Below are 11363 nucleotides of genomic sequence, written 5' to 3'. Positions count from 1 at the left end.
AACAGTTTATACATCTTAATCCTCCTTCCCTATATTGCCCCTCACACTGGTTACCACTAGTTTGTTCTCTAAATCTGAGAGTCTGTTTCTTTTCTGTTATATGCACTCATTTAATTTTAAGATTTCACATACAAGAGCTAACAGGCGGTATTTGTCTTTATCTGACTCACTGCAAATTTATACTCCCACCAACAGTGTGCTGGGGTTCCCTTTTCTCCACGTCTTTGCCAACGCGTTATCTGTGTTCTTTCTGATGATAGCCATTCTGATACATGTGACATGATATCTCATTGTGGTTTTGATTTGCATTTTCCTGATGATTAGTGATGTTGAGCATCTTTTCATGTGCCTGTTGGCATATGTATGTCTTCTTTGGGAAAAAAAATCTCAATGTAGATATTCTGCCCATTTTTTAATCAGGTTATTTGGTTTTTTTGATACTGAGTTGTATTAGCTCTCTATATATTTTGGATATTAAGCACTTTGTAATCTGTAGTTGTAGACAGTCTTTGCTGGCAGATTCCAGTCTTTATCTTCTGAGGCTGTTCCGTCAATAGCTATAACTTTGACAAGTCTGTGCGGGGAGGTGAGCTCACGTCCTTCCGCTCAACTATCTTGGGAACGCTCCTCCCTGCATCTCTTCTCAACCCCTCTCATTTTGTTGACAGAAAATGAGATCAAACATCTTCATTCTCGATAACTTCAATAAAGCCCAATTCTTGTTTGCTATCCATTTTTCAGACAGAGAAGCTGTAACACAGAACAGCGACTTTTCCCGAAAACTCTTCCGAGGGTGGAGTCATCATCTTGAGAGGATATCTGATTTGTCTCCTCGTTCCCAGGCAGAACCACCCATCAAAGTGGCGTCCAGAGCAGGACAGCCCTCTGCACCTCGTCTCCTCCATGCTCTGCCCACCCATCAGCTCTCAGGTTTGCCCAAGGTCTGGAGGAAGATCAAACCGAGCAGTGAAACCTCAGCACATGAATCGTGTGAATGGCAGCGGGTGACCTGAGGATGGGTTTCAGAGTTTGGGGCCAAAGAATCAACCTAGAAATGGACCAGTGTTGGAATATTAATGTCAGAGGTAGGGTTGGAGGGCACAAGTGGAGGAAGCCAGGGAGGGAAAGAAGGAAAGAGAGCTGTCTGTTTCTGTCAGACCCGGGCTCCAGAGCAATAGAGATATACCAGGAGTTCAATTTCTGTTTGCCTGAGCCAGGGAGAAAATCTAATTAAATATGGTGTCTGAGTTTGGAGAAACCGGGATGGGGCTGGAATATAAAGCATGGCAGCTACCCATAGATCAGAGGGCAATATTAATAAACCCACAGAAAGGGACAGCAGGATCCGCTGGAGGTACTGATAAAATGCAAAGCAAAGACAAAGCCGGAGGGAATATTGCATGGTAATGCTGATAAAGGCACGCGGGGTACGCCGCCCACCTCTATGGCCTGAGCTGCCTGCTGGAGAGCAGCCTTGCCCTTGCACGCATGCCCACTCTCTTCCCACCTTCTGCTCTTCACCCAACTCCGGTCTCACTCTGCTCCCCACGAGCCTGCAAGTTCAGTGTCCGTGAGCTCTCCTGGGAAGGACCAGAGCCAACATGGGAGATGAAGAATGAGCAAGAGGAATGAATGAGTCTCCTGTCGGTAGAGAACACCAAGGCTGTAGAATCCGCTCTCTGCAGTTTGAGAACCGGCCACATGCATGTTACCTCTACTGGAGGAAGGTCTTGATTAGAGGTGAGGGCTGCCTTAAAGTGACCTCTGCGGAATGTTCTTTGCCAAACTGCCCATCACGAGCTGAACACTTGCAGAATTTCCCAGCCTGCTGACACTTCCAAAGGCAAAGCAAAAGCCCCAGGGACTCCAGTTTCTTTATAGACTGAGTCACCAGGGAAGCCTCAAAGAACAACAGGAACTCCTTAAGAGTGTTAGAGTGTAGACCAGAGAGGCTTGGGGTCAGATTGCTGGATACCACTTGTGCCTCCTACCTAACTCACCCAGTCTAGAGGGAAGCAACCCTGCCCCACATCCCTCCCCACCAAGGACCCTGATCTTCCTCAGTGGCCACTATCACGGTTAGAGTTAGGCTTTCAGATCTTGGTTGAACAACGCTGTTGTTCTATTTTCTGCAATTAACTGTCGTCAGCTGGTATGCTAGGACTTCACCTTATTTTGCTAAGCTTCCCATGCTACAGCTAGCATCTGCTTGGAGCGTTTTCAGAGGTTTTTATTGTGCATTAACCTGTGCTGTCTACAACGCTGCCTTCTTTTCCAGCAATTGGGTGTGTGATCATAACAGCAGCTGCCACTCCAAGAAGCTCCACGTCTGCCCACACGCAACCGAATTTTAAATCTATACCTTGACCTCCCACCCTCCTCTCCACACCCCACCTCCACAACACCCAGCCGCTTCTTCTTGGGAACCAAATCTAGAACCAGACAGTGCTGGTTGAAAACCCACCCAGCACTCAGTAGCTGTGTGTTAACCTCTCGGACTTCTCCGAGCCTCAGTCTCCTTTCCTGTTAAAGGGGAGTACTAATCATTTCAGCCACTCTCGAGAAGATACAACGAGTAAGTGAGACAACCTGTGGGAAACATGTTCCTCAGGTTTTGAGATGGAGATGCCCTCTCTGGCCGTGGGCCTCTGGAAGTGGGCCGTGGGCCGTGGGCCTTGGGAGGGAGGGGACCAAACTGCAATCTGGGGGTGGAGGGGGGCTGACTTCTGGAATAGCCACTCGCATCTGTGCTGCACATCACAGCTCCAAGCATGACATTTGATCTTGACAAAAACCTTACAAGGTTCTGCAGCAGAGCACTGTCATTTAATAGACACTGAAAGAGCTTTAAGAAGCAAAGTTGACTGTGTCATTCTGCTGCCTTAAGCGTCTACCTGAGGAAGAGGCAGCAGAGGGGCAGTCAGAGCTAAGGCCCATTTCACCAGACCCTCCCGGGCCATCCATTCCCATTGCTCTGCATGCTGGCTATGAGGCCTTGTCCACCCCCAGGGGAGGCTGCAATCTCCTGCGCCCTCTACCCTTCTGCTTACACTGCCCCAGCCACACAGCTGTCAGTGGGCAGGCCAAGTCCACATGTGCCTCAGGGCCTCTGCCCAGACCTTCTTCCCCAGGTGTGCTGGTCTCACTCACTTACTCACGCAGTCCATCCTCAGCGCCCCGTGTTCAGCAAGGCTGCCAGGGGCCACGTCACTTAAAGAACAATCTCTACTCACTCCCTCCCTCGTCTCCCTGCTTTTCTTCCCGACAAGGCGCAGAGTGCCACCAGACCAGATGTCAGTTCCCCCCCCCCACCTACCTACCTACCTATCATGCATCTATCAACTTGCTTACTGTCCAGCCCCTGCCCACTTCCTTTCACCCACCACTCTAAGTCAGATCCTGGAAGAGAGCCTGGCAGATAAAGTGTGCCCAACAGACAGGAGTAGTCAGCACCGCTGCTCTTAGCCTTCATCTTCATCACAACCTCACCCACTCAGAGGCAGGACGCTTGATGGTTAAACGAGCAGGCGGGGAGCCACAGGGTATAAGCAAAGATCCTCATCCCTCCGAGTACGATCTTTATAACCCTGAGCCAGTGTCTCAACCTTGTCATCCGTGAGGCGTGGGGACTGACAGCGCAAGAGCACGAGGTTGTCTAGAGAAGTAAATGATACCCCCTCAGCTTATGGCAAAGGTGGAGCAGACGCCACCTGTTCCTATTGCCAGGGTTCTTCCCGTGAACATCAGCATATGCTAACATCAGTGAGCACAACAAATACAATGATCCTTTAATACATAGATTTAAAAAAATGTAAAGGCTCTGAGAGGTTAACAGGACAAAGTCACAAACAAGCCTGCAGCGGGCCGGGACCAGAGCTCCTGAGGCTCCCCAACTCCCGGGCTCCTGTAGCCACCCCCTCAACCTCCCTTGGCCTCAACGGGACACGGAGACCTGAAGGTGCGGCGGGCAGACTCCTCTCCTGGCACCACCTGACCCCGCACAGAGCGGCTGCAGTCACGGCTACACACACTGTCTTCTCGCACTCGCGAAACAGACACTAGCTGCCGCCGACACAGCAGCCGCATCCTCTCTCCCTTCCCTGCAGCAGAACCTCATGTGGAGGCACAGCCCAGGCCCAGCGTGACTCATCCCTGCCCTGAGCCAATCACTGGGCAGTGAGACGTACGGGTGCTGCAGAAGCCTCAGGGGAACCAAGTCCTCCCAGGGGAAAGGGCAGAGCCGCCCCAGAGAAGGCCCTGTCGCCCCCTCTGCCCTCTACCTGGGCTGCTGTTGTATACTGACCCGCTGCTTGGGGCCTCAGCTGGCATCTTGAATCGAGGGCGTCTGCGGGCACTTGGAAGATAGAGGGATGACCGATGTGCAGCCCCGATGTCAGGGCTGGCCTGACCCCAGAGGCCATGACCTGAGGGGAGCTAGGGCGTGGCTGTCCAGCCATGTTAGTCTTGTGTCCTATGACTCGCTCCCTGAAGCATCCCCACCCGCTGACCTGGCCCCTTATATCCTGGCAGCACCCCTCTGAGGCTGACCCTGTTCTCTTGTCTCTCCCTTGCAAGTCCAGCCTGCACTGGCACAGCTTAAACAGGGACTGAACCTGTCAGCAATTTATGCAGCTTCCAACCACTGCTGTCTACACCAACAAGGCCCCTCGGCCAGCTGTCCTCAGCACCTCCCGAAAAAAGGGCTCCAAGCTTCCGTCCCCTCTGTCCTCACCCACCACATTCATACCCTCGTATCCAGCTCACCCCCTCGCAGCGGCCTCCATTCATTCGTGAGCACCAGCCGTGCCCGGCGGGCACCACTCTGGGTGCTGGAGAGGCGACTGTGAGTGAGGCGGCCCCCCTTCCCAGTGGGAAGGCTCTCACGTTGTGCTCCGCGGCTCAGAGCCGCAGTCTGTCATCCCACCTCCCAACCACCCTCTGGGACACTCAGGGCAGAAATCAACATTCATGTGTGTGTGTGTGTGTGCATTTTTTAAAAGTTTTAAATGAGTCTCAGAGAAATTAAGCCACTAACCCTTGATTAGACATCTAGGAAGCAACAGAGCTGGGGTTTCACATTTTATGTGCTTTCTACCACAGGAAAACTTAAATTCTGAGAAGTACAATTCCCTGAGGGCCTCCCAGGGTCAGAGAGGCCCTGCAGTGACGGAGGAGGCCCTTCCTACAGCCACCCACGCATGTCCGGCAGCACCTGGGGTGACCGAGGGTGTGGGGACAGGAGGGAGCTGGGCTCAAGAGGATCGTGACCAACTGATCAAAGTGCACAAGACCCCTCACCGAGGGGGAATTCTCCTGCCTTTTTGTCCCTAGTCCAGAAGAGCAGGGGAGGCCTTACTGCCGGCAACAGAGCAAGTATCCTGACGGGGCCCGTGATACTGTCGGTGACAGGAAGGAAGGGGAGAGAGGCCCGTGAAGGGGAAGACTGCGAGAGCTGCCACACACCCGTCTGTTCTAGGTCTTGCAGGTTCAGTGACAAACGTCAACAGCAACCCCAAAAGACAGCCCCAGGGAGCTGTTCGTGGCTACAAGGACCCTCCCCCATGACCTTGGGAAGACACATCCTCCACAGGGCTCATTCGGGCCACTGGAGCTCGTCATGAACTCAGCACAAAATAAAGAACGGGATCAGAGCCAAGACCCAACACCAGCTGGACCCCAAGGTCCTGGCCAGGCGCAGAGAGTAGGAGGGAAAGGAAGCACTGATCATAACGGAGGAGCCCCCCGGCTCAAGAGTGCGACCATGACCAGTTCTGGGGGGCCTTCAGCAGTCCCACACCCAGAGCAGTGAGGGGAAGGGGGTTCTGTACACAGACTGACCTGCCCGAGGACTCATGCACTTTGGAGAAGCAGAGGGCAGGGCTCTGCCTCCTCCGATGCCACCACACGAGACACAGGGGACAGCCACGGCTGGAGAAGTGACATGATGCAGTCACGGCCACACAGCCAGCGAGGGCAGAGCAGGGACATCTCATGTAGATGCCCCCCACCCACCTCCTTGCCAAGAGCTGGCAGCAGCAGTCCCATAAAAGGGAGCCGAAACAGTGCAAACTCCAAGGAAAGCAATCAGTGTTTCCTTTGCTTCACGAGGCTTCACCGGTCCCGATGGCAGGAAACCGGGCAGAGCAATGCACACCCCAGGCTGGAACTGAGTGCCTCCCCTTCAGGAAACAGAGCTAACCCCCTCCAGGAAGAACTCAGAAACAGCCAGAAACCTAAGGGGCCTGAGTTAGAGGGGAGTTAGAGGTGGGGAGCCAGGAAAGGGGGATGTGGAAAGGACTAGAGCTGAAGAGGGCTCCGGGGAGCCACACTGGACTTGTCTCTCACTGCTTGTCTCCCTTTCATTAATCCTGGGACCAAAGCACAGCAGGACACTCACAGGTGGTCACAAGGTAATTGGCCAAAGATGCCCCCAGACCGTGGGGAGGCAGCTGACCGGGAGCTTCTTCTGCTGAGGAAGAGCCTGAGGATGGCTGTGTCAGAGCTACCCATGCAGGGACCCAGGCGGGGCTGGGCTGCGGGGACTAGGACGGTGGCTGCCCTCCTCCAGCCTCTGGCTGCAACAAGACAGAGCAAGCCCCCCACCCCACAAAACTCAGGCCTGGTATTCTCTGTGCTTCTACTCAATGGCTCAGTCTCATGTCCGACTCTTGCAACCCCATGGGCTGTAGCCCGCCAGGCTCCTCTATCCACGGGGATTCTCCAGGCAAGAATACTGGAGTGGGTAGCCATGCCCTCCTCCAGGGCATCTTCCCAAGCCAGGGATAGAATCCAGCTCTCCTGCGTTGCAGGTGGATTCTTTACTGTTTGAGCCACCAGGGTGCCTGCTCCCAAAACAAGGGGCCCAAGCCGGCAGAGGAGGAACAGAGCAGGTGTGACAGAGGTGCTGCATGTAGGATCAGAGGCACCTTCTAGGGCCAACGCGGGGCAACAGCATCCTCTGCTGGTCACAGGATGCCACTACACACACATACACACACACACACACACACACACACATACACTACACACACAGACACACACACACTACACACACACACAGACACACACAGACACAGACACACACACACACTACACACACACACAGACACACACACATACACAGACACACACACACACACACACACACACACACGCACACCCGGGACAGGCCATGCTGGGCACCTCTCTCCCAGACCCCACGGGAGCTTGCAGCCAGAGGAGGTACCTTTCCTCAGCTGGCATATGGGCCCAGAGAAGCCCCCTGCCCAGGGTTTGAAAGGCGTCCCGGAGTCCAGCTGCTCCCCAAGCAGAGCCTGTGGAGTTGGGACTGGTTGCTCCAGGCAGACCCCAGCCACCTGAGGTGCCAACCTGATGTGACCACCACCCATAGGTCCTAACAACATCTCCTCACACACTGGCTCCCAAACCACTCCCAACACTTTCCTTTTCACCAGATGCTTGCTTATTTTCACGGCCCCTCCCAAGACCACCTGCAAAGAGCTGCCTGAGGAGGACACCCAAAATGACAACCCTGCAAGGGTGGAGACACCGAGGCGGGCACTGGAAATGGAGCCACACACGTGGAGGCCCAGCAGCAACCTGCCTCCTGTAGGTGCGTGGAGCTCCCGGGGACACAGAGGAGGGGCTGTCAGCCACATGCATAGCCTCTGCCATCTTCCCCACCGCCCCACAACTACCCACCCGGCTTACGCACCCCAACCAAGCCCACTGACTAGGAATCAGGGATGTGCAGGCCTGGGCCCCCTTCCTTGACAGAACCCAGTGCATCCCTCCTGCTGTGCTGCAGGGCCCAAGGAGGGCAAAGAGGAGAGCAAGAGAGGGGAGTGACTTGGGGGGCGGGCAGGTAGCAGGGCTGTGGGAGGGAGAGGGAGGATAAGCCCCACCCCTGCACATGGGCACCTGCCCAGCAACTGGGCTTCCCAATCCAGGGGGCGCCGAGGGCTCCGGGTCTGCAGCTGCTCCCCACCACCCCCGACCCCCTGCCAAGGGACTGTTCTAAAAGACCCAGGCCTACGTCAGCATCCTCAGGAACGAATGTGGACACAGCACGGCCAGCACCGCCGGGGGTCCCCTGAGCCTGGTCTGGGTGCGGCCAGCTCCTGCTTCCCCCTCTGCTACAGTGCCTCCGCCCCACGCCCTGGGGTGGTCTCAGAGCTTGCAGAACTTCCCTCCCTGCCATCTCTGCATTTCTGCTACCCTCCTACCTGGGGCCCCGCATTCATGTTCTGACTTGGCCGGTGTCGAACAGCCTCCTCTGAGCGTGGACCAGAGCCACCCCAGCTCTCAGGAGACACCCAGGGCACCGGCTGGGCCTCTGCCTTGGGGGTGCCCATGACGCTGGGCCGCTCACTACGGTCAGATCCCCTCACTCTGGGAGACAGACTCAGGAGGTACCGCTCCCACGTCCCTTGTGTCCCAAGGCTCCACTTTGCTGAGATCTAGTCTGTCTTCTGAGACGCCAGGGGCCAAGGCTAGGTCTCCATCTTGCCTCTACCTAGAACTGAGCTCCCTGTTAGGATTCTGACACACACACCCCACTGCCAGCACCACCTCCAGTAAGACTGCCAGGAACAGCACAGGGAGCCGCTCCTTGCCCACCTACTCACCCTTCCCCCCACCCTCCCCTCCCCTCCCGGAAGGATCCATGACCCAGAACGCCTTTATTAGCTCTTTCAGCTCCATTTAACTGCACAAATGGCTTGGTCACAGCTGACTGGTCCCAAATTTGCCAGTGATTTTTCTTTTAATTTACCGTGGCTCAGTCCCCTGTAATACAGGTAGAGGAGGCATATTTGTTCCCAAACTCCCCTCCTGGGGTTAATCACGCACAGAACAAAACTCCATCTGAGCCACTTAATGATTTCATTTCCACCAGAGGTCTAGAGGAGCGGCGGCGAAAATGCTAATGCAGGTCCTCACTCCCCACACTCCAGGTGTCTGTGCATGAGAGCAGTCAGCTCCTTACCATTACCTCCAGGCCAGCCCAGCACGTGGTCTCCCTTCCCTCCTGAGGGCACCCTGCTCTTTCAGGTGAATGAAGCTGGAGCCCATGCAAGCTGCCCCTCTCCCCGTGTCCCGTGGCTAGCACACCTGGCTCCTTTCCTTGGGGTCCTCTGTCAGGCTCCACGGGGTTATATTGCACCCACCTGTAGGGTCCCCACCGCCTCCCCTGTCATGATCGTCACCACACCCTGCCTTCCAAACATTCAGGGCCAAGCCCAAATCCCTAAGTGTCCTCCACACCTTCCCATATGGTTGACCCTTCACCTAGAAGACCCCTCCTCATTGCCGGAGTCTGGTGAAGCCTCTGCCAGGAAGAGCACTTTCTCTAAAGCAGAGAAGACCACTCTGCATCCTCTGCTCTCCTGTATGGTCTCCCAGAAGCCTGCACTACTGAGTTCCTGCCAGCCCTCCAGCACCCTGAGCTCCCAGGGACAGGACAGAACGCTTGCCTGGGCAGCCCCTCACTCCGGCTTGCAGCTGGGTGGAGCACTCAGGATGTTTTATTCGAGTGAGTCGCCCCCACACAGTGCATGGAAGTGGATGTTAACTAGTCATCATTAAACCAAGATGCTCAAAGGCCTCCCATCTGCTCACGCCTCCCAAGTGGCTGTAGAATCTAAACCCTGCGTCGCACATAGGCTCTGACTAGTTCGCCTTCAGGAAACCTTTTCTTGCATGGAAGTGGCGCCATCTGGTGGTTTCTGGCAAAACTGGCATGCAGTTTAGACTGGAGCAGGTGCTGTCCCTTGGCTGAACTGTGAGCCAGCAGCCCGTGACTAGGAGGTCTGGCCAGCCAAGTACCACCCCACACCTTCCCCAGAGTGCAAGGAGGGTCAGGAGGGGCTGCAGAGAGCAGTCCGCGTACCTCATCCCTCCCCTCCATCCCCTGCTAAGGTTTGGACCGCGGCCCTGCCTGCAAAGGCCCTCTCACAGGCCACCCCTCCAGCCTGGCTCTGTCTGTCCGTCCACCTGCTGGACATCACCTGCAAGACCACATCAAGACCCAAACAACCTACCTCCCAAGACCCTGCCTGGGCAGAGCTTCCCCGTCACCAGCTGTCCCCACATCCCCTCATCCCTGCTCTGCAGGTGACACTGTTGCCAGGTCGCCTCTGTCTTGTCTCAAACCCGTCCCCCCTCACCTCCCTGAAGCCCCCTCCTGGGCTCCCCGCCCCCATCCTGCACCATAGCCCGGCTGCACGTAACACTCCCGCGCTTCCCATCTCTGCTGGGGTGAGGCCTGGCCCCTCAGCTGCCCCCTTGTGCCCTCACCCTCCCCTCCCATCCAGCTGGAGCAGCCTTGCTGCACTGCCTCTATGGCACCACACTGCTCTCGGGTCTTGGAGTCCCCCGCCTGGCCACTCCTGCTGCAGCTCTTCTCAGCCCCTCCTCCACTGCACATGCAGGTGGAGGGAGGCTGGGGGGGGCGGGGGAGGCGGTGACAGGGAGGTTAGGGCAGGCGTTCCTGACCACTAGGGACAGCGGGGCAGATGAGAAAGACAGTCCTACCTCTACCCCTGCCCACTCAGCATCTGCTAGTCAAGGTCACCACCACCACCGTCCACTCCTCACCCCAGCACACTGCACAGTGGTGTGGCCTGAGACGGCCTGGATCCCAATCCTAGCCTTGTGTCTCATGGCTGGGTGGCACCAGGAAAGCCACTTAACCTCTCTGATCTTCCAGTTCTTCGTCTGCAAATTGAGGTGATTATTTTAAAATAACTGAAAGTAAGTCTCAGTTCTCCTCTCTGATCAGGGCAAGTTCTCATTGAAGACAATACTTCTTTATGGTGGCTGTGAACGTTGTGACTGATACAGTCTAAAACTTGTCTCCCCTGTCAGAATGACCGTTCCACCAGGACAGGGACGGGTGTCCTGTTTTCTTCACGTTCCCCAGCCTAGCCCAGGGCCCCCACAGGAAGCAGCTGAGAAAGGGTGCCAGGAGCCAGAAGGCCAGGCTGGGCTCCACACTGCTCAGCCACAAAGTGACTCTGGTCAAGGACCCACCTCTCAGTCTCACATGCTGCTGCTAAGTCGCTTCAGTCGTGTCTGACTCTGTGCGACCCCATAGACGGCAGCCCACCAGGCTCCCCCATCCCTGGGATTCTCCAGGCAAGAACACTGGAGTGGGTTGCCATTTCCTTCTCCAATGCATGAAAGTGAAAAGTGAAAGTGAAGTTGCTCAGTTGTGTCCGACTCCTAGCGACCCCTTGGACTGCAGCCCACCAGGCTCCTCTGTCCATGGGATTCTCCAGGCAAGAAGACTGGAGTGGGGTGCCAATCTCTCACTAATAACAGAGGATCTACACTGCTTGGGTTAAGTGCATACAGTCCCCAGC

This window comes from Bubalus bubalis, chromosome 5 (genome assembly GCF_019923935.1).
Source record: "Bubalus bubalis isolate 160015118507 breed Murrah chromosome 5, NDDB_SH_1, whole genome shotgun sequence".
Taxonomy (NCBI): Eukaryota; Metazoa; Chordata; class Mammalia; order Artiodactyla; family Bovidae; genus Bubalus; species Bubalus bubalis.
The sequence above is the reverse complement of the archived record's forward strand: the minus strand, read 5'-3'. Positions refer to the sequence as shown.